The 24557-nt window shown below is 41.0% G+C and overlaps 1 long non-coding RNA gene across 1 annotated transcript in view; it reads left to right on the forward strand.

Moving 5' to 3' along the window:
• LOC137165061 (uncharacterized) overlaps positions 1-14227 on the forward strand; it is a 37972-nt gene extending 23745 nt beyond the window's left edge. Inside the window, exons 2-4 of the long non-coding RNA XR_010923281.1 lie at positions 36-95; positions 1236-1427; positions 13965-14227. This is a non-coding gene — a long non-coding RNA (uncharacterized lncRNA). The remainder of the gene's footprint in view (positions 1-35; positions 96-1235; positions 1428-13964) is intronic.
• The last annotated feature ends 10330 nt before the right edge of the window (positions 14228-24557 follow it).

Here is a 24557-nt window from a genome sequence, read left to right on the forward strand (position 1 = left end):
AAATTAAAGACTAAATATTTTCTTCTGTTTTTCAGTTCTTTAGCCATCACCGCAAACTAAAGTATTTGGAATATCCAGATCACATTACATTCATGGTAAATATTTTACTGCTAGGTCCCTGTCAAATATGTAGTGAGTGTCCTGAGACTGCAGCTTATTACACCACCCACAGTCATGTCACTATTACTTTAGTCTTCTATCATTTTGTTTTTCTCCACCTGTTCTCATCATAGACTGTAAGCTTTGTGACAATGACTGTCTTTTTACAAAGTGTGTACAGCACCTAGTTCACTGGGGAATTGGAGTAATACAATCACAGAGTAAATATGTTTTTAGATCACGCAATAAATTGAATGTTTAATAGCATATCTTTTAATTACTCTGTCACAATGCAAATACATAAACAATACCATAATAAATATATTTTTCAGCTATTGTATTCAGCTTTGAACAGGGCCATGCAGAAGTTCTTGGGGGACCAGGTTAAAATCTGTCATGACAAACGGGCAGGTGGGCCAAACTTGAGTGGCATGCAACCCCATGTGCCAGGCTGCAACACTACTCAGTGTGGGAGCTCTCTCAATGGTGGCCTGGGGCAAACAGACCCTTTTGCCCTCTCTCCCCGCAGAGGGCCCTGGGTTTGAGCATCTCATAATGGAGAGAATTCTGCAAAGAGTAATAAATGTGACAAAGCGACTGAAGTGACTGACATGGGAGGAAAGGTTAAAAAGCAAAAAATGTGTACAGTTGGCTAAACAGTGATTAAGGGAAGCCCTGGCAATAGTCTACAAGTGTTTGAAGAGTGTAAAAACAGCAGAGAGAGAGAGAGAAACTATTCAGAGCGTCAGTCGTTGATGATTTTGGGTGGCTGTACCACAATACGGGAAGACTGCCAAAGCTACTGCTCCAGTGTGTACCAACTCAGTCACCCAGAAACCTCCTCTCTGCTCTAAAGTGTGATCTCGTGCTGTGCAGCTAGCCCTGCTGTGCCAGCTCAGAGAGATGTGGTATTAATATTTATTTACCTATCAGAAAGCAAGTCTTCGCCCTGCACTCTTTTCCTCCAATCAAGAGTCTGAAAGCACCATGTGTTGTCCTCCTCCTGCCTTTAGCCATTTCCCTACTATGTCACCTCATTTACATAACAGTCTCCTGCTCCTGAGCAACTCAGATTGTTTTGCTGAATGCTTTTCTATGTGGCTTTGGATTAATTATTTCCCCTATTTCTGAACTAGGTATTCTCAGCCCCTGTGTGCAAAGGCAGCCGAGAGCCCTGCTGGAGCCTTCGTTAAAAGCAATGGGCACAAAATAAAAGGATTTTCTTCCATCTCATCTGTGCCAGCCTCAGATTGCTGCCTGGTGCATGGAAGGCTTTCATTTGAAAAAGAACAGGGAAGAAATCATCATGATTTGCAACTCTGGGATAGGTAATGGCATAACTTACTACTTAGAGGGATCTTTTGTGCCTTTGGAAACCTGGTCGTGCCAAAACACACACAATTTTGAGCACAGGGTGCAGGGCAGTGGGGCAATGAGCTCTTTCTGCTAAAACCTACCAATCATGTTGACATTCCTCTGCATTATAATTTCAGCTGAAGTGATTGAAGCTGAAAGGTTGTTATGCTTTTCTTTTGGCAGCTCCGTGGTGCATTTGCTGGGAGGGGACCTAAATGTTTTTCAAAGGTTTAGCTCAGCCCTCACTCTACAGGCTCTTGACAGTTCAGGGAACTGTGGAGAAAAGAAACGAGTCACAAAGAAATGTATGGTCTTTAAGAATTTTTGTATTGAGTTGGAGCTTGAGCAGCTTGATATGTCTATCTGGGGTAACCTTGATTCTTAAAATCATAGCAGTTTGCATTTGAAAAGACCCATTAGGTAACTGATGGATTCTCTGTAACTTGAAGTCCTTTAATCAAGATTTGAGGACTTTGGTAACTGAGCCACAGATTATGGGCCTCTTGCAGGAGTAGGTGGCTAAGGCTCTGTGTCCTGCGATGTGCTGGTCAGACTAGATTATCATAATGGTCCCTTCTGTCCTTATATATGAGTCTGATATAGACCCTCTCCCCCCAGCATAGAACTGTTCCTTGCAATGTGTTTCCTATTGGTTTTTCTCTAGTTTAAATGCCAAAGATGGGGAGACTTCCATCACCACTATTGGGAAGTTATTCCCAGCAATATACAATGCTCTGTTAGGAAGATCTTCTTGATGTTAAACCTGAAATTTTCTTTTGTTAAATTTTATCCTGTCGTCTCCTCTGAATTGTACTACACAAAGTAATTTCTTTTTCTCCTTTCAGGGCCAAATGTTGGTCCTTTATTTCATACTTAGAAGCATCTTACTCCAGGACCAGTCCCATTGGCTTCAGTGGGGCCATTTGTGAAGTAAAACCTTACCCATTTTGAATAATATAGCAGAATCTGGTCCTTAATGTGTCCATCAGTCAGATAATTGCAGATACCCTTTTTTAGTCATTGCTTAGCTAAGAAGCACATATTTAGTTCCTCCAATCTCTTCTAAGTCACTCCCTCTCACTCATTACACACTGTTAATTACCCCTTCCACTACATGTGGTGAATGCAGCAAAAAAGCATTTTGTGAATAAAACACACTGATACACACCAGTATCCAAGACCCCTTTCGCTTGATTATTTGTTAACAGTAAGCAAGGTTTTGTTCACAAGAGTGTTCAGAGAAAGCAAAATCTTTGTGAATTCTGGTGTACATAAATATCCTTGAACAATCACATTAAAAAATGCTATAATGGCAATTTTGAGAAGGTGGTCTTATTATTTCCACAGTAGATTTGTCTAACAGATAAGAACGTTTGTGGATAACTAGTCAACCTCATCAGGTGATCAATCATGCAGCATGAACTGCGACTATTTCTATTTGTAGTCCCTTGGTTATAAGAATCAATTTGTTCAGAGATCACCTGTATACAGAAAAAGAACATATTAATCAGATGTTGAATTAGCCATTATAATTAATTCAGATATAGTTTTTAATCCTTTTCTGCAAAACCATAATCACCTGAACACTGGGAAGATGTAGAAAAGTCAATCTCGTGATGCTTCAATAAATGCAACCTGAAACTGCACGGTACAACGCCCCCTCCCCCCCCATTTTAAACAGCAAACTCGTATCCAATTTTCAGTCCACTGTCACCCTGGGCCTCGCATTACTGTTTCCATGGTTTTGTCTTCCTCTATCTATATACCATGGCCCAGCCCGGGGAAGGGGCACAGCCGTGTAAATGTTATTGTGAGACACCCGCCCATAATGTTTTCATTGCCTATTGAAGCTGTACAAATTGACCATGGCACTTGGAATGGTTACTGAGAAGAGCAAAATAATATGACAGAGATACCTCCCTAAATGCTGGTGGTGCGCATAGTTCTAGGCTCGATACAGCACTAGACGCTACTGTGGGTGTCTTGGGCCATAAAGGTATTTTGCTTATTGGCATTAAAGGTCATGGGGGTAAGGGGGGAAATATTCCAAAAGCCATGCATCCTTTTAAGGTACGTGGCAGCTGGGAGCATGTGTTCCAGGGCAGGCAGACAGGAACCAGCTAGCTGGGCTTGAGCTAATGCACTAAGGATAGGAGCAAGATGGGCAGCAGGCCGGGTTAGCTACTTGAGTACATACCAGGCACCCCAGTGGGTTTGTACTCAGGCACTTGGCTTGAGTGGCTGCCTGTGCTACCCCCGCTACACTGCAATTTTTAGCATGCTAGCTGAAGCTGAGCTAGTGTGGGTCTGCCTACCCATGCTGGGAAGCCCACTCCCAGCTAGAGTGTAGAATATACCCTGAAAGTGCAGCCACAAGGTTACATTTCTCCTCTGTGCACCATGGGCCGAGTGTCTGGGAAGGGAATGTGAAAACCAGCAGAGGCTGATGGTCTATGTAATTAAGGAAGGGTTTTTTCACAGATAACCCAAAGGAAAGCATGGTGGTTTATCCCCTCCCCCTGCCTACTGGGCCATCTCTCTTCCTCCCTGAGCAGTGCAAAAGAGAGACAAGGTGATGAGGTAAGATCTTTTATTGGACCAAATTGGCCCAATAAAAGATCTTACCTCACCACCGTGTCTCTCTACTATCGTGGGACTGACAGGGCTATAACAACACTGCATGCTGCAAAAGAGGCAGCTCCTGGCCAGGCAGTTTGCTGTGAGGTTGCACTGTGACCCTGCCGATGGAGGAAATAAATCCTGGAGGAGTGGCTGAGGCTGCTCTGAGCAGCATTAACTAATCCCAGTTTATTACCTGGGCTTCAATATGCAAAGGAAGGGGAACAGCCCATGTAGAGCTGCTGTTCCCTGGCTCCTTGCCAGCTCCTCCCCTCCGGTGCCGAATATCAGCTGCACAGACATTCTGCAGAGCCAGGGAATATCCGCTTAGTTGTCCCTCCCAGCCACATGGCCCCTCCATGACATTTTGTGTGTCCAGTTTTGCTCCCCTCTACATGCTCATTACTGGGCAGCATAGGAGCCCTTTTAGTCACGTTAATGTAGGAGACTACATTTGGAATCATGGCACTTTCTTTGTTGAGAAAGAACAAAGGATGTCTTTCAAACAATGGAACAGACATTCCAAGGGATGGAACAGTTGCTATATCTGTGCAAGACTTTTTTTTTCAGTAGTATTTGTTAAAATGCTCATTTAAAAACTCATGCGAGATCTTTCCACTGGCTTCAAAAACTCATCTCTACAATTCATTGGTATGCCATAGAAGCTGTAAAAAATAGTTTACATGTGCCAGTTGTTGCCACGGAGTTACCTCAGATCTCTCTATGGGAAAATGTTGTGTCAGACTGCTGTGATCATTATTAGCAATTGTTGACTGTTTAGTGGCTATCACTAAGCTCTGCAAAAATTCCCCCAGCAAGAGCTTAGATTGGAGAAGGTAGATGGTAAAATAGCAAGTTTTCACGAGTTCACAAAACAAACAGCAATTAATCTAGATGAAATAATAATCTAATAAAATGAGTCAACAATGATGCTGAGAAATATTTGTATGGAATTGTAACCTACTTCACTTATATAGTTCTGTGTAATAAAGTTTCTGATTTCTAACAGTTTTCCACTGCCTATGTTAACAAAAAGCAGAGGATAGCAAAGAAAACAGGCAGAAATATGCAAAGCTCATTCTGCTGTTTCCATACAATTGTAATTGTAACACATTGAGAGACATCGGGGCTGGTATGTACTACTGAGGGGAGGAGTTTAAAATGTTGTCATAAAACTGACAGCTCTCTTTAAAAGGCCATGCCTACATTAACACTTCATGGCTGAAAGGTTGAATTTTTGATGCAACTGTATTCACTGAGTCCAATTATCCACCACCAGCAGTAAAGAAGGAACCCCTGTTCCCTCAAAACCAAAGCATGCAATAGTTGTTGGGGGGCGGGGTGAAGCCCACATTTGTACACACTCAGATTGATATGAAGAAACACACATTTGATACTGAAACTTGCAGTTACCTTGTAAGTATATAGCAAAAATCCTCAGACTGAACTCCCCTCCTCCATCCTGCACATTGTTTGAATGCTCAGTTTCTGTTCATAAGAGTGCTCTTGGGCAAGAATGTCAATTTATAGCAAATGGATTGCAACCAGCCCATTCCACGTGCTTAACTCTGCGTGCCAAATTAAAGAAGTAGAGTGCCTTTTTTTAGCTATGCAAAATGAGTGCAAGTGTGAAGTCTTTTTCTTTTTACTCTCCCCAATTCCTTCTGCAATTCCTGTCTGTTATTGCCTCTCCACCAAGCGGGAAATCATTCCTGAAGCTCATTCACTCCATTCCCTCTTGGGATAACAGCAAGGATCAGACAGAATTGCCTTTTGCTTTATAAAACAGAGGCACTAGCTCTGCTATGGGACAGCTGGGAAGTGCTTGTCAGGTCCTTTTCATTATCAAATGGCACCCAGCTGGAAGTCTGGAATTCATAGACACAGGGGAGAACCACGTGTGCATGAATTTTAAAAACAGTCGTCTCACTGGGCGGAAAAAAAAAACCCTTCAACAATTGCTTAGCTTTGCCTCTCTGTGAAAGAAAAAATAATCCCAACGGCTATTAAAAGCAGAAGAGAAACCAAACTCCTTCTCGCTTAGTCTGTTCAGAATCTGATCGTGGCTGCTGCTGCCTTCTTGAGGTTTTTGCTTTTGCTGCTAAATAATGTGCATGTGCAATATTTTTAAAAAGATAAATATCCATAATAAACTTAGAGATGCGCAGAAATCTGAAATTCTCATTGGCTAGAAGAAATTGATCTTAAATTGTTACTAGTTCCTTGAGGAGTAAATAATTACACAACTCTAGAAGCCTTGGGATTAACACACATACACTGTGAATGAAAACATACTGCTGATCCATTTTAAAGTAATAGTTTTACATGATGTGCAGTTGGCCACATGTCAAGACAAGCACCTTTTGTTTAATCTAAAATATTGAATCTGTTAACTCTGAGGTGAAGGCCAATGCGTAGGATCCATTCAGAAAGATTTTCAGAGGGGATGCCTCTCCATGGAAGAATATATCTGTGTTACTGGATTCTTATTGGTAGGGGTTCACAGCCAGAAATCATGACAACAGTTCAGACTATTACCCTCTTTAATCCAAACTAATGAATGAATTGGACGAGTCTTCCACTTATCTGACTCCCATGCAAACATTCTTAGCTATCCTTGTCATCTGTGACAGCCGCACACACATCCCATATTGGATTTCAGTCTTCACCTGATATGGAGCCCCAATGCTCACCTATCACTAGAAACATTTTGCCTAGTTATGTTACCTGGTTCCTTCTTGCAAACTAAGAAAGGGAGTGCATTGATGATATCTGTGGAGCCCTCCTTTTAGGCATAGTCTACACTTAAAATTTAAATTGACCTAGCTGTGTTGCTCAGGGGGTTGAAAAGTTTACACTTCTGAGTGCAGCAGTTTAGTCAGCCTAAGTGTTTGGTGTAGACAGCAGAATTCTTCTGTCAGCCTAGGGCTACCACTGCTTAAGGAAGCTGATTATCAGTGGAGAAAAACCCCTTCTGTCAGAATAGGAAACATCTACGCTATGGTGTTACAGCAGCATAGGTGAAGCACTGCAGCTGTGACACTGTAGCGCCTGTAGCCTAGACATACCCTGAAGCTCTTTCTCTTTCTTTACTTCTCACCTTGACTTACCACAAATAGCAAGTCCTTTTGTTTAGCTTAGATTAACAAACATAGCTAAGGCTGAGAGGGCCCGTGTTCATCTGACTCCCATTTTGCGCACAATGCAATGAGGTTTGAACTATTGCCCTTGACAGTGTGTAGCTGAAATTACCGGTATTTTAAGGAACAATGCCAGTCCTTGCCCTTTTTTAAAAAAAATTTTGAGCAATTAGTTTTGTTTTGTTTTCCTGCAAGGAAAATTGTGGTGTGTTAAACATGGACTATATCCTGTACCTTGTATGTTATACATTGCTTCTAATGGCTGTACTTCCATCTAAATCTCCTCTACTCCAGCCATAATATATTTCACTAAAGTAACATGCTGGTAATCAGCCAAAATATTAACTGAATTAAGTCTGCCTAAACGGAGAGATCTAATGGCTAAAGTAGTCAAACCAGGCTATTTTATAAAAGATAAATGTTGGTTTTTTACAATTAAGTAAAGCTAAGAAAAAAGTTTCAAAATGTTATATATAAAGAAGGATTTCATGTTAAAATGGCCCATAACAGGGCTGTATGGCTCAGGTGGTTAGTAATGGGCTATGAAGTTTTCTCATACCTCAGGCCTTTTCTGCACTGGGATTTTTAGCCACCCATGAGCTCAGCCAAGCAAACCCCTAATGCAGAATTGATTTACACCAGCGCAGTTCAATTTGCCTCAGTGCATCTGCTCTAGGGGCTTAAAATCCTAGTGTAGACAGGACCTCAGTCACAAGTTTATATTCAGCATAGGCCAAAGTTATTACTCTCTAGTGGCTGGTCTATCATATGAATGGATTTGATCCAGTCCAGTTCATGGTGAAAGTGTCTATTTTAAAATGGCACCTACTGGCATCTTTGTTGACAGTTTCAGCAGATAAACTGCCTGGAAGTGAAACTGACCTCGTTCCTTGTGCTGCAGCACATCAGGATGGCACAGAGAAGCTTGCACTGCCACTGCTTCGTTCTATACCCAGGCTGTGAGCTAACAGAGGACAGCAGACTACGTCACATGGGTGTCTTTCGTGAACCCGTATTCATTCTGAGAAATCAAAAATACTAAATAAGGAAATGCAGTTAATGATTTTGCAGCTCCTTGAATTGCTTAATGAGCAATTCCATCGGTTACACTGTTATGTGTTTATATAATGGTGTTTCCTGAAGCATCTTGAAAAAATATCAAATTGATATTGTACAAAATCTCGTGTGTGTATTTTCTTGCTTTCCAATATCTTCTCTAGGTGCCATGTCACCTTTCCACATCCATTCCCTGAAGTCATTACCTACGTTAATCGAAGGAGAGGAGCAGTCGTAATCTTTAATACGTTATTACAGATCACAAACTGAAGACACAATTGCACCACCACCCTACCTAACTAGAGTTGCCATGCCACAAAGCTCATATCCTTGTTGTCTTCATGGATCTTACAAGATCATGCTACTCTTTACAGTGGAAACCCTGTGCCTGCTCCTATATGGTCAGGATTTGCAGCTGAATCAAGGTAGGGTAGGAGAGAATAAAAACCCTGTGGTAAAAAAGCACATACAACTCCAAGTCATCCTGACTAATCTAGCATTTGGGTTTGGTTTTTGTGGGGGTTGCTTTTGGCTTTTTGTTTTTAAAAAAAAAAAAAAAAAAAAAAAAAAAAATCTCCCTAAAGCCGACCATATTAAAAATATACTCTCACTCCATCTTCCTCCATCCGCCTTCTTGAAAGAAAAATGCCTAGCTTACTAGCAAAACATTCAGACTCCAGGAACACAACGCATTCAGACATGTGCTTAGCTTCAAGCAGGGTTTTAAAGTCAGGGTCTCTGTCTATAAGAAGCTCAGACACACTGGTAATTATGCATTATGAATCAGATCCTCAGTGGTGCTATTTCTGTGTTCCCCATTAAGACTCAGCCTCGTGGTCTCTTTACTGACTGCCTATTTTCATGGCCATGAATCAGAAGAATTTTTTTCTAAAACATTTATACAGGAGTATTTTGAGGGCACTAGGACCTAGGTGGTGCCCTCCCTCGCACTGTGCTTTGAGGGAAAACTGCAGAGAGACTCCAGCTACTAGGAGCAGAAGCAGCTAAAGCAGGGACTTCTGGATGTGCAGGGCATGTCTACATTGCAGTCGGGGTGTAATTGCCAGGTCAGGTAGACGTACCCACACTAGCTTTGATCAAGCTAGCATGCTAAAAATAGCAGCGTAGCAGCAGCAACATGGGAAGCAGCTTGGACTAGCCACCAGTGTGTAAACCCAGCCAGTCACCTGGGCACATTCAGGCAGCTAAGCCAAGCTGCCACCACTGCTGCTCCAGCCGTACTGCCAGCGCTAGCACGCCAGCTCAAGCATTGCTAGTGCATGTACGGCTACCTGGGCTGGGAATTACACCCTCCAGCAGCAGTGTAGACATGCCCTCAGAGCACTTTCAACAGTTTTAACTGGACTTTCTCTGCGCTGTCCAGACTGGCTGTTTGTGCCAAACCTCCTGTTCACCAGTCTCTTCACCTTAGCTTCATTCTATACCTGCTGTCTCTTATCTTCCTCTCCACTGCCCTCTCTCCCTCATACTCCTTCCCTTTCATGGCCCTTTGCCCTTTCCTTTTCTACCCACTCGTCTGAACCTTCCCCCCTCACACTAAGGTCATTTGTTTCAACTATTTTACTGAGTCCAGTAAAGCAAGAGAACCATATAAGACAGTCCCTTTAAACATTCTAGACTGGATTCGCTGGGCCAACTGGGCAGGGCTCGATCCAGGAACAGACAAAGCTAGCTCTATGATACTTATGCAGAGTCTGTCCCGCGCTTGCCGACTGCTCCCAATTCGTGGGAGGTCTGATCACAACGCATGCCTAATCCCCAACATGAATCTGCCTATGGCCCCAAGGGACTGTTCCAGCTGTTGGAGGTGACTGAGTTTTAGATATGTTCTGGCCCATTCCTCTTCCCCCAAACACACCCCAGTGCTAGCTGCTGAGGGGGACCCTACACTGTCAACATATTCCCCTTGTAGGTAGGGAATCCTCTACTGGCCAGTTCTGCTGGTTTTTATGTGGCACAAATCAGCGTTAACAGTTCAGAACTTCAGACCTGATGCTGATTCATTAATCCAGTTGAGTTACTCCTGATTTATATTAAAGTCAATAAAGCTGCACTGGTATAAAGCTGGCAGACATGAGAAGAGAATCAGGCCCTACAACTGGTTTTACACAATAGTTATCTTAGGGTTATGCAATTGCCCAACAAAGATTTTCATTGTGTGTGTAGCAAGGGTGATCCACACAGATTCGGACTCACTTGTTACAAACAGGTTACCCAGAATCTTTGACAAAAATGAGAACACTTTAAGAAGGGCAATTACATGGGAGACCTGAACCAGTCAGCTGTTTGAAGACTCTTGACCTTCAGTCGCATGTCTCATAATGTAACAGCGGTGTGTGGTGCATCTAGTAGCAACAGGTGATCCTCCAAAGGTTTGGATTGGTTAAGCATCTAAAAATCTCAACCCTTCTCAAAAGCTCATCTAAATGACAGAGGCCTCTGGATGTTTTTAAACAATCAAACACATCTGAAACAAAGTTCTTATCTTAACTAAACTGGCTTGCACATCCCTACCATCCAAGGTACTTGAACAGTTCGTCATCTATTGGGCCTGACCTGAAATCCTAGACCTGAACCACACCAGTTAGAGGTTGTAATCCGATCCCAGATCTGGGTCTGAATGTCACAGCTAATCTCTCTTTATTAGCAAACCATTTCCAGATTTTGGGAGGTTTGAAATATGGATCAGGGTTTGAATTTCATGGCTCAGGTCTATTTCTAGCCATCACTTTCAAATTAGAATCCATACGCCTACCATTTAAAATGAAAAAGCTACACAAATTAATCCCTTTCAGTTTTAGCCTGGATAGTATGTACCATGAAAAATGGCATTCCCAGGTTCTATAGATTTAGCCCCAACCCCGCTGTGGACAGGCCTGGGCAGAACCCAGGGAAGCTGTATGTACTATATCTTAGCAACTAGACCTGAGCAGGAATTTTTCAACAAAACATTTTTTGTTAAAAATGGTGAGTCATCAAAACAGAAATGACTCATAGGAAAAGGTCATCTTTGGCAAATTTCCAGAAAAAGAGTTAATGAAAAAGATTTTTGAAATGATCAAAACATCTCCTTCAATATTTTTCTAAATTCAAAGTTTTGTTTTTTTTATGTTGGTTCAAAATGACTTCTTGTTTTGAAATGTAACTTCATTTTTACTAAAAAATCAAAGAACCATAGAATCTTAGAAATGTGGGGCTGGAATGGACCTTCAGAAGTCAACAAGTCCATCCTCCATCCCACACTGAGGAGGGACCAAGTAAACCTAGACCATCTTTGACAAGTGTTTGTCCAACCTATTCTTAAAATCCTCCAATGATGGGGATTCCACAATCTCCTTTGGAAGCCTATTCCAGAGCTTAACTACCCTTATAGTTGGAAAGTATTCCATAATATCGAACCTAAAATTCCATTACTGCAGATTAAGCCCATTATTTATTGTCCTACCTTCAATGGACATGGAGAACAATTAATCAGCATCCTCTTTATGACAGTCCCTAATATACATGAAGACTGTTATCAGGTCCCCTCTCAATCATCTTTTTTCAAGATTAAACATGCCCACTTTTTCATAACCTTTCTTCAGATCTCAGGTTTTCTGACATATTTTTGTTGCTCTCCTTTGGACGCTATCCAATTTGTTCACATCTTTCCTAAAGTGTGGCACCCAGAATTGGACATAGTGCTCTATGAGCCCTTGTCAGTGCCAAGCAAAGGAGGAAAATTATCTCCCATGTCTTATATAGGACGTTCCTGTTAATACACCCCAGAATAATATTAGCCTTTTTAGCGACTGCATCATATTGTTAACTCACATTCAATATAGCCCCCAGATCCTTTTTTCAGCAGTATGACTAGCTAGCCAGCTCTTCCCCATTTTGTAGTTGTGCATTTGATTTTTTCCTTCCTAAGTGAACTATTTGGCACTTGTCTTTACTGAATTTTCAACTTGTTAATTAAAACCCAATTTTCTAATTTGACAAGGTCATGTTGAATTCTAAGCCTATCTTCCAGAGTGCTTGCAACCCTTCCCAGAGTCATCTACACATTTTATAACCATACTCTGCACTCCATTATCCAAGTCATTATTGAAAATATTGACTAGCACTGACCTCTATGGAATCCCATTTGATACACACACCCAGTTAGACAGCAAACCATTAATAACTGCTCTTTTGAGTGTGGTCTTTCAACAAGTAATTGCATTTAGACCACATTTCCCTAGTTTGCTTACAAGTATGTCATGTGGGACTATATGAAAAGCCTTAGTAAAATCAAGATTAAATCAAGTCTACTGCTTCCCCCATCTACTAGGCCAGTAACTCTGTCAAAGAAGGAAATTAAGTTGGTTTGACATGGTTTGTTCTTGACAAATTCATGCTGGCTATTTATTATAACCCGATTATCCTCTATTATCATGCTTACAAATTGATTGTTTAATAACAAAGTTATTTAAAAAATGTAAAAGATTAAAAATGAAAACTTTTGATCTGAATTGGAATTTTTTTCATGTCAGAATTTTGTGAAAATTTCTGAGATTTTGACTTTTTGTCATAATTCAGAATGGGAACATTTTTTAAAATCTCAGATTCTTGTGGGACAGGAAAGCCAGGTCTTGCCCAGCCCTACTCCCAACCCTATTGTTCCAATGAAACCAAGGAAAGTCACCCTCAAAGATCATAGCCTTGGACCTACCTGGGCAACTGAAATGCTAACTCCATTGAATTCAATGGCAGTTTCAAGATTTCACCCACACTATAGATAAACCAGAGATAACTCTATCATGTAGAAAGGTGTGCTGGCTCTCATTTGTATATTACATCTGTGCTAATCCATTCATATCCACAGCGATGGATGAAAGAGAAATCAAAGCTAGTATTTATCAGATGTATATGTCAGGCAGCTGTACATTGCTGAAGGAGAACAGGCCTGCTTTGCCCATGTTGCCACAATGCCCTGTCACCTTTAGTGGTATGGTATTTCTGAGCAGATTACAAGAGGTTGTTAGGAATTTCTGTATGCTAGCTTAATAACTTGCATTCATAAGTAGATGCATATGGTTCAGAATCAGCATGCTGTATGCACAATGGATCAGATTCTGCTGGGTGCCAAATGGCTCCTGCAAGCTGCTTAGCCTGCTCCACTTAATGGGAGCTGAGGGTGCTGAATGTGTTTTTTAATCAGGCCCTTTGTGATACCGAATAACTACTGTAGAATAAGATATTCCATACTAGCTCTATGTGTGGACATTTTATTCCAGAATTCATTACTTCTTATTGGAAGTGAATTAAGATAAACTGAATTAAAGCCACTTTTTTGTTCCAAATCAGAGTATCACTATTTGGTTTTACTAATCCGGTTTAATTTAATATCTTTAGTTAATCTGGATTAGTGTCCATCTGGATTAGTTAATCTGGATTAATGTGTAGACAAGCCCCAGGTTTATATTCCAATCCTGTTTTTAAAGCGATCTCCCTCAGAATGATACAAACTGGGAAAATCTAGGTAGCATCTGCCAGCAAATGTGGAAGGGGAGTTGACAAACTTTAGGCTTCTATTCAGTCCCCTGTGATCTAAATTAATAAAATTGTTCCGGATTAAACTACAAATGTATGTACACTGATTAAACTGGAAATCATACAGTGTTTCCCCTCCCCGTGCCGCTCTCTTCCCAGCATTGGAAAAGGTGACACATGCCAGCAAGAGGTGATCGAGAAAGTTGTGGTTGACTAACTCAAGACAATTCAATGCCAAACCCCAGTGCAAGTGAAGCCAGTCAACTATATCACAGGCCCATCATGACATTGTTTGAAGCTGGTCAACATATGCTGTGTAAGTGTGTAAAAAAGCAAAAGCATTTCTCTGCCTCTTAAAAGTGTATTTTAAGAAAAGAAACGTACGAGATTAGCAAATTTGTACCTTTTAATATAAGTATCTGAGCTGCAACATGCAACTTGTTTTCCATTTATTTCAGAAATAATTTTTTTTTTAGGAAGTAGTACGAAGGACAGACAATTTAGAGTATAAGTTGTTCTCTTTGGGGGAGGGGTGGGAAAAGGGAGGGGTATTTTGGTACTATGTAAAAGATATAGATCTTTGCTGAGTGTTTTTCTCTAAAAATAACGGGTGTGTCTTGTGTTTTAATCATTTTGAATATAAAGGGCCCAATCCTGTGGGGGCGCTGAACACTTAAACTCTTGAGCACACTCAGCATTGCCAAGGAGAAGGCCTAAGGTTTGTACAACAGCAAAAAGCAGAAAGAGTCCAATTTTGCAAACGTTTATGACCCCACTGTAAACCTCATTTCATTTCCAGCATGAGCCACTTTTTGCAAAGTAGCATGCCATGCAACTTGCAGGATCTGAGCAATATTCTGAGGAGACCTCACTCTGTGCTTTCCTAACGATAGCAGGCATCTATTTTCTTTTTCTTTTTCTTTTTTTTTTTTTTTGAGGCAGCTGCAATCCTTGTTTAAATACATCTTTAAAAACAGGAAGTTGTATAATTACGCTTTTCTAGCAACCGCACCCTTTCTTGTGAACTAGGCCCTGGCTACAAACCATTTGCTTTGATTCAAACCCAACTATTATCAGACTGAAACGTAGGTATTTCCTATTTTCCTTTAAACATATACAGTGAGCACTTAGAAACAACTTGTCTCAGAATGATTAACTCATCCTTGGGTAGGGCCATAACATATTAGAGCCTTAGAATTATGACACTCAAGAGACCTTAGTATTTATAACTTGAGTTTGTTTATGTTTTGTTTTTATGGAGGGGATCTTTTGCACTGTGAAAATATTATCCTGGCTGAAAATACCAGAAAGCTGCTGAGAATGGATTTACAGCAGAGACAACATTTGTAACTCTGTAAAGAATAAGTAGACTCCTAGTACATTAGTACTTAGAAGAAAGGGTGCAATAGACTTGCAGATGAAGGAATTGGTTTTAAGACATATTTGATTCCCTATCTAAGGAAGCCTTAAGAGTAAGATGAACTGAACTGCAACTGCTCAGTGTTGTTACCTGCTACTTTTTTATAATATGAGTCAGGTAAGTAATTGCATACTCCACACAGTCATCACACTGACTAGCCTCAGAATCCTTAAGCCAGCCCTACACACGGTGATGTGAACCATGGCAAATGGGAGATGGGCACATTTGTGCGGGCAAGGAGAGTCCTGAAAAGCTGTATGGCAGGCCCACCCAGAAATGCCCAGAGACATGCCTTCTCCAAGCTCCCATCTGCAACTGTGTCACTGCATTGAGAGCAGATGCCATCTCTCCAGTGCCAACAGAGGAATTTTCCATAGAGGGTGAGACACAAGGGAATGTCCAGAATAGGATCACAATGTCATCACTTTGTTCCAAGCATTTTCTTTTTAGTATTTGTGAGGTGATCCTGGAGCAGCGATGGGAGAATGAGAAGAAATGGGGATTAGACCCAAAATAGCGCTCCTTTTGTTTTATTTCCAAGATAAGGGACAGATTTTGCCAATATTATTCATGTTGGATGCTATCCAGTCAAAGTGAAAAAGGATTGGATATTTATATGGATTACAAGACCAAAGTGGCTGAACTGGAGGAGCAAAGGGAGACACAGATGTATATAGAGGAGATTTTCTGGGACACAGTACAGCTGTCCCCTCTCCAGCCTGACAGCTATTGTGCTGTTGAAGAGGATGAAAGTCTCAGTGAAGGAGAGCATTAAACTGGAGCAGAAGGAAACAATCCCATAGTTGGGACCCTCCTTACAGATGATGTCATGGTATCCTCTCCAGTTATTAGGAAAAGACAGGTAATAGTAAGGGGGTGTGACCTGTCTGTGCCTAGGGTAGACCACCTGAAAATGCCAAGGTCAGGGCAGGCTGCAAACAGAGAGCAGATTTTCCCAGCACTGGTGGGTGGCACTGAAGTCAGACTTCCCAACCAGCCACAAACTGTGCTTCTGATTCCCCACACTGGGTATCAAGAAGCTAACACAAAAATATACACAGCCCCTTTTACTGCATTTCAGTCTCTGGCTCCCAATCAGCCACTAGGTCCAGTAAAGAGATAAGTTATTTAAAACTCTATGCTCTTTATCAAAAAGATTCTCCTGACCCAAAAGGGTCAGCTACAGTACCAGATCAATATAAGTTTGGATCTAACCCAAAATACCGTGCTGCCAACCAATCCTTTAGTAACTAAAACTAAAGGGTTTATTATAAAAGGAAAGAAACAACCTATAAGAGAAATGTTAAATGATTAAAGCAATCACATACATACAAATGATTGGAAAGTCCATATGTATCAGGTTTCCACTAGAATTGTGGCATTTGCAAACTTGTATAGTCCCTCTGGTGTACATCCAGTACCTGGATGGGTCTCAGTCCTTTGATTCACAGCATCAGTTGTAGATGAATTGATTCAGAGGAATGAAGACTAAATAGTCCGTGTGCAGAGTTTGTTCAAATTCTCCCATGAGAATGAGCAGGGTGATTCCAGGCTGGTGCTGGGATCTCAGTGTTGTGATCCAAACATTCCCTGACAAATTTGGACAGATTTGAGATAAAAAGGATCAGTCCACTAGTGTCTTTTGTAGATCCATGCAGGCTGACCGATATTTTCTTGACAGCAGATATCTCCTTGAACAATTAATAGATGATTACTTGGGAATCTGAAGTACCATCTCCTATGTCTTGAGCACACCAGTAACTAGTTACATTAGCACAAAGTAATTGGCCATTTACACCCATTCACAGATAGTTACTACTTAAACTTCAAAGAGAAATACAAACAATAGTATTGTTACATTCAAAGTGCCATCTAAATGTTCATATGTTCCTTTTGAACTCTTAATCAATAGAACAGTGACAGACGGGAAAGCAGTTTGACTACATTGCTAACCTCTAACAAGAGATACCTAAATAACATCAAATAACTATCAACAATACACTTACATATCAAAGCTCTAGTCTACTTATAAAGAATGACCCTCACTACCATTGTATTTTTCTATAATATATCTCGAAAGGTCAGAGTTGGGCCATGCAACTTGCACAGTTGCTTGATTTTCGAGCCTCACGTCACAGGGGGACTCGATCATTAGAAACATAGGTAGCTGGGTTTGTGATGATGAGACCCGCATGGTGACTTTCCTGCCCGGTGCGAAGTTTGTCAGTCTCTTGAGACATCTAGACAGACTTAGGTGCACTTCTGGGGAGGACCAGTGACACAGGGAAAGGCAGCGCGAGGTCCTGGAGGCCAGATTTAGGTTGCTAGGTAAGAGATTAAAGTAGCATCTCTGAAATACTTTCACTTCCTTCCATGCACAGAACCAGTTAGACAGGCAGAACTGCAGTGTCTCAATTGTGGATGAAATGATGGTGTAGGGAGGAGGGTTTTAGGAACTGGGGAACCTTTTGGAAAAGGATGAGCCTACACAGGAAGGATGAGCTGCACCTAAACCAAAAGAGAACCAGATTGCTGGCATGTACAATTAAAAAGGTCATGGAGGAGTTTTTAAACTAAGGACTGGGAAAAGCGAACAGGTACAGAGGAGCACATGGTTCAGATGGAGACATCCCCCAGGGGAGGATCTATTAATGGGGATTCTCTATATTATAATAAAGAGGAGAGGGTAGAAGATGCTAAATTATAGGTAGGACCTGAAGAGAAACTGTTAAATGAAAAAGAGTCCTATTCAGTAACATCAGATGAAGGCAGACAACCAAAAAGTGACAAATTTTATAAGTGCTTGTATACGAATACTGGAAAGTCTAAATACTAAAATGGGTGAACTTGAGTGTCTGGTATTTAAACGAGTGTATTGATATAATAGGTGTCATAGAAACTTGGTGGAATGATGACAATCAATGGGCCATCATACCAGGACACAAAATATATTGGAATGTCAGAATAGGTCATGCTGGTGGGGGAGCAGGACTATATGTGAAAGAAAGCATACAGTCAAATATAGTACAAATCTTAAATGACTCAAACTGTACCAAAGAATCTCTATGGCTAGACCTTCCATGCTTGAATAATAAGAGTATTGAAGTAGGGATATACTACCGCTCACCTGACCAATATGGTGATGGTGATTGAGAAATGCTCAGGGAGATTTGAGAGGCTATAAAAATAGAAAACTCAGTAATAATGGGGGATTTCAACTATCCCCATATTGACAGGGTACATGTCACCCCAGTATGGGATGCAGAAATAAAATTTCTAGACACCTTTAGTGACTTGGAACCTCCAGTCCTGGAACCCACAAAGGGGGAGAGGCAATCCTTGATTTAGTCTTAAGTGGATCACAAGGTCTGGTCCAAGAAGTAAATATAGCTGAACCACTCTGTAATAGCGACCACAATGTAATTAAGTTTTACAGACTTGTAGGGGGGAATACCAAAAAAGCCCACTACAGTAGTAGTTCACTTCAGAAAGGGAACTACACAAAAACGAGGAAGCTAATTACACAAAAATTAAAAGGAACTCACAAGAGTGCAATACCTCCAAGCTGCATGAAGACTATTTAAAAACACCATAATACAAGCTCAAATTAAAGGCATAGCCTAAATTTTAAAAAAATAGTAAGAAGATTTAAAAAAAATACCACCAAGGCTAAACAAGAGAGTAGAAAAGGCTGTTAGAGGCAAAAAGGCATCCTTAAATTGGAAGTCAAATCCTACTGAGGAAAATAGAAAGGAACATACACTCTGGCAAGCCAAATGTAAAAGTATTAGGCTTACCAAAATAGAATTTGAAGAGCAACTAGCAAAAGACTCAAACTAATAGCAAAAAAAAAAAAAAAAAAAAATTGGAGCAGGAAGCCTGCCAAACAATCAGTGCAGCCCCTGGATGATTGAGGTGCTAAAGGAGCACTTAAGGAAGACAAAGCCATTTCAGAGAATTCTTTTCATTAGTCTTGACTACAGAGGATGTGAGGAATATTCCCACACCTGACCTATTCTTTTTTGGTGACAAATCAGATAAACTGTCCCAGATTGAGGTGTGAATAGAGGAGGTTTGGGAACAAACTGATAAAATAAATAGTAAGAAACCACCAGGATCAGATGATACTTACCCAAGAGTTCTGAAGGAACTCAGATATGAAATTGCAGAACTAACTGTGGTATGTGACCTATCACTTAAATCAACGTCTGTACCAGATGACTGGAGGATAGCTAATGTGATGCCAATTTTTTAAAAAAGGCTGCAGAGGCAATTCTGGCAATTACAGGCTAGGAAGCCTAACTTCATTAGTAGGCAAATTGACTGAAGCTAAAATAAAGAACAGAATTACCAGACGCATAGATTACCTCAATTTGTTGGGGAAGAGTCAACACAACTTTTGTAATGGGAAATCATGCTTTGCCAGCCTACTAGCATTCTTTGAGGAGGATCAACAACAAACATGGACAAGGGTGATCCAGTGCATATAGTGTACTTGGATGTTCAAAAAGCCTTTGATAAGGTCCCACACCAAAGGTTCTTAAGCAAAGAAAGCAGTCATGGGATAAAAGGGAAGGTCTCATTAATCAGAAAGTGGTTAAAAGATAAGAAACAAAGAGTAGGTCAGTTTTCAGAATGAGAGAGGTAAATAGTGGTATCCCCCAAGGATCTGTACTGGGACCAATGCTGTTCAACATATTCATAAATGATCTGGAAAAAGGGGGAAACAGTAAGGTGGCAAAGTTTGCAGATGATACAAAATTACTCAAGATCGCTAAGTCCAAAGCAATCTGCAAAGAGTTACAAATGGATTTAAACTGGGTGACTGGGTAACAATATGGCAGATGAAATTCATTGCTGATGAGTACAAAGTAATGCACATTGGAAAAATAATCCCAGCTATAAATACAAAACGATGGAGTCTAAATTAGCTGTTCCCACTCAAGAAAGAGATCTTGGAGTCATTGCAGATAGTTCTCTGAAGATATCTGATCAATGTGTAGTGGCAGTCAAAAAAAACCTAACAGAATGTTAGGAACCAGTAGGAAAGGGACAGGTAAGACAGTAAATATCATAATGTCACTGTATAACTCCATGGTATGTCCACACCTTGAATAGTGCATGCAGTTCTGGGTGCCCCATCTCAAAAAAGATATACTAGAAAAGAAAAAGGCACATAGATGGGCAACAAAAATGATAAAGGATATGGAACGTCTTCCATCTGAGGAGAGATTAAAAAGATTGGGACTTTTAAGGTTGGAAAAGAGACTAAGGGGGGATATGATAGATGTCTATAAAATCATAAATGGTGTGGAGAAAGTGAGTGAGGAAGTGTTATTTATCCCTTCACATAACACAAGAATCAGGGGTCACCTGATGAAATGAATAGGCAGCAGGTTTAAAACAAACGTAAGGAAATACTTCTTCACACAACACACAGTCACCCTGTGGAACTTGTTGCCACAGGATGTTTGAAGGCCAAAAGTATAACAGGGATCCAAAAAAAAAAATTAGATAAATTCGTGGATGATAGAGCCATCAATGTCTACTAGCCAAAATGGTCAGGGATGCAACCTCATGTTCTAGGTGTCACTAGCCTCTGACTACCAAATGCTGGGACTAGAGGACAGGATGGATCCCTGTTCTGTTCATTCCCTTGGAAGCACCTGGCATTGGCCATTGTTGGATAACAGGATACTGGGCTAGATGGACCATTGGTCTGACCCAGTGTGGCCATTCTTATGTTCTTAAGAATATTCAGATTTTATTGCTAACAACATTTTTGGAAGCGCTATTAAACCACACATTTCAAGGTTTAAACCAATCTTTAACTATTAGCGATCAGAATGAGATTTAATGTGGAGACAGATTAGCCCCCATCTGCCTACTGCAGAGTTCTTATAACGTCCTTTGAGGCACCTAGTGCTGGGCCCTGTCAGAGATAGAATACTGGACTAGCTGAACCTCAAATCTGATCCAATCTGGCAATTCCTTTGTTCCTATCTTACTCCTCAAATGCTTCTATTGACTTACTTAAGGAGTTACAGCCTTGTTATTTTTGCATCACTGTGTCTGCAACAATGCAACCTCACAGCATAGATGTGCTGCCCAGGTGTGGCCTACCCTAGTAAGCTGCCAGGGTAAATCACACCAGTGTGAGCCTGGTGCAGATTTACTGCATTGAGGTAGTTACACTGATGCATATGTACCTAGTTTAGATAAACTGTAAGGTGTTACTCAGGCACAAGCTGGCTGTCAAAAAGGAAATTGAAGCCATCAGCCCCTCTTTCAATTGCTTTGTTTCCTAAGTGTCTGGGAAGCTGTTAGAGGAAGTGAAGAGGCCTGAATGTGTAGGGCACATGTGCTGGCTGTGAACTTTAAAGTCAGGAACTGTAAAAGACTTTTGTGATACAAAGCTACAGTTTCAGTGCTTCTTATTCTCAGATTTATTTTGCTTTGGATAGATCAGAGTCCAGCGATATAGCTGGGAAACCAGAAGAGGAGGGGGCGCACTGATTTAAAATGTGTTGCAAACACAGCTCTTTGACTTCAAACTGAAGAGTGTTTTGTAAACTGTTTGATCAGGAAAGCAGAAGTTGGCAGTGCCAAATGTGATATGCCTTACTCCCAAAGTCTCTCCAGATTCTACAGTATAAGCCCAACCTGAGTTAGAGGGAAAGGCTGTGATGAGCTATAATTCTGCTAGTGTCATTGGGGAAGGGCCTGATCATGGGAAGTTCTGAGCATCCACCGGTCTCTGAACAGCAGGGAAGGTAGGAAATCTCAAGGTGGGGGGGGGGGGGGGAACTGAAGATGGAAAGGGCATCTTAGAATAGGAGACAAACTGCAATGGGCAGCAACAAGAAAGCAAGCAGACTCAAAGAGCCATAAGAGACAATCAGGCTGGAGATGTGACTATCTTTCTCTGCCATGCTGGCCATTTTCCTTCTTGAAATGCTGATACTACCCACCTGTTACCCTTTGCCATATCCTGTTCTCAATTTTTTGTTCGCAGATACACAGAGATTCCAAAATGGGGATTAGTCAAATCCTTAGTACCAACCAGATGAAAACCTGCACTCTTGGCCACATTTTCCAAGTTGCCTTTAACATTGCACATACACCTTTCTGGGCTTATGTCCACTACAATACTTCCCCATGCTTGAAAACAGTTGTGAAGAATCGAGTGTGCTGAAACAATTCTGACCACAAGTGACTGGTCAGTACAGACCAGGCCAAATGATGGCCAGCATTGTTTATTTTTATTAATAATAATTTGAATTGTGGTAGCCCCTAGAAACCCCAGTTATGGGCCAGGACCTCATTGTGATAGGCTCTGTAAACATAGAACAAAAAGAGGTTCCCTGTCCCCTAAAGAGTTTTCAATCTAAGTATTAGAGAAAACAAGTGGATTCAGAAAGCTGGGGGAGTATAAGGAAACAAAGAGACAATATTAGTCAGCATGATAGGCAGAGGTATCGGCTACCTTGCCATTGTCAAGATTTTTGGAGGTTTCATGGCAAAAGAAAGTTTTAAGGAGGGATTTGAAGGAGGACAATGAGGTAGCTTTACAAACGTTTACAGGGAGCTCCTCCCAAATGTGGGGAGCAGCCTGGGAGAAAGCATAATGGTATTTATTTTTAAAATTCACAAGTGGATGATGAAGGCTGGCATCATGGGAATCAGAGACAGGAGGCAATGCCTCAATAGTGAATGAGAGATGATCGATAGGGCAGGGACAGGCCATGAAGGATCTTGAAGATGAAGATAATTAATTTATACTTGATGCCATGGAGAAAGTGGAGTCAGAGGTAGGATACAAAGAGATGGTGATGCGACCAAAGAGATGCGTTAGGAAAAAGGCATGCCGGATTTAGTCACTATTAGATGGCACTGTGAAGTCAGAATTGTTTTGATCTATACTGACTGTGGCCACCCCCCTTTCACCTACTCTGCTTATTTACAGCCTACAAGCATGGTAAAACTTTGCAGTGAAGAACAGCTCTTTGTGATCATATCCTTTTCATCACCCAGGTCTTAATGAAGACGGTGTTATATAACAATAAGATGAAGGAATGGTGACTTGTTTTGTTTTGAGGTTTTGTTTTTTTTCCTTTCCTCCTTCACCTTCTTATTCGATATTGACTTTTCAACTTGGAAAAGAGATGACGAAGGGGGATATAATAGAGATCTATAAAATTGTAATGGTGTGGAGAAAGTGAATAGGGAAGTGTTATTTACTGCTTCATGTAACACACGAACCAGGGGTCACTCAATGACATGAATAGGCAGCAGGTTTAAAACAAACATCAGAAAGCACTTCTTCACACAACCCACAGTCAACCTGTGGAACTTGTTGCCAGGGGATGTTGTGAAGGCCAGAAGTATAATGGGGTTCAAAAAAGAATTAGATGAGTTTGTGGAGAATAGATTCATCAATGACTCTGAGCCAAGTTGGTCAAGGATGCAAGCCATGCGCTGTGTGTCCCTAGCCTTTGATTGCCAGAAGCTGAGAATGGACAATAGGGATGAGCTACTTGATGCTTGCTTGGTCTGTTCATGCAGTCTGAAACATCTGGCATTGGCCAATGTCGGAAGATAGGATACTGGATTAGATGGATCATTGGTCTGAACCAGTATGGCCCATCTTATGTTCTTATTGCAGCAGTTTGTTCTGGGGTGTTTTGCATGCAGTAGCACTATTGAAGTCACTGAGCACTGAATTTCCTGTTGTGAAATTCTCAGATCTGCCAGAGGCAAAGTTATTTTATCCTGCCAGTTCCCCAAGCCCCAAGCAAATTAACAGTAACAGTAAATGATTTCTTGTGGAATAACTATTACAGTGATTCCATTGCTACATTGGGCATGAATCTAACATTATGACTAAGGTGTTCAGTGGTCAGATGCTTTAGGGATCCTGGCTTTGCAAGTTGGGTGTTGTGCACATACAATTCAGGAACCTGCTAACTGCAGTAATATCTGAAAATCTGGGCCCAACAGCACAGTACTAAAGACGGATATTCCTCTGCTTACATTCCCTACCCCATCTTTCCTCATACTTACCCTTTGCCTTTCATTCTAGCCCCTTGGAATTATCCAGCTACTCACACATTACATTATTAATTATGATAGTTAGCACTTACATACCACTTTTCATTCTTCCAAGTTCCAGACTAACATTTAAGGCCTGGCCTACACACAGATTTTTGTACCAGTATAACTATTTCTGTGAGGGTGGGATGATTTTATTACTGATCTATTTATATCGGTACAACCTCCAGTGCAGATGCAGTTATTCCAGTATAAAAGTGTTTTATGCCATTGTAGATATT

The sequence above is a fragment of the Emydura macquarii genome, unplaced genomic scaffold (assembly GCF_026122565.2).
Source record: "Emydura macquarii macquarii isolate MOO-44397 ecotype Brisbane River unplaced genomic scaffold, CSIRO-AGI_Emac_v2 contig_2734, whole genome shotgun sequence".
Taxonomy (NCBI): Eukaryota; Metazoa; Chordata; order Testudines; family Chelidae; genus Emydura; species Emydura macquarii.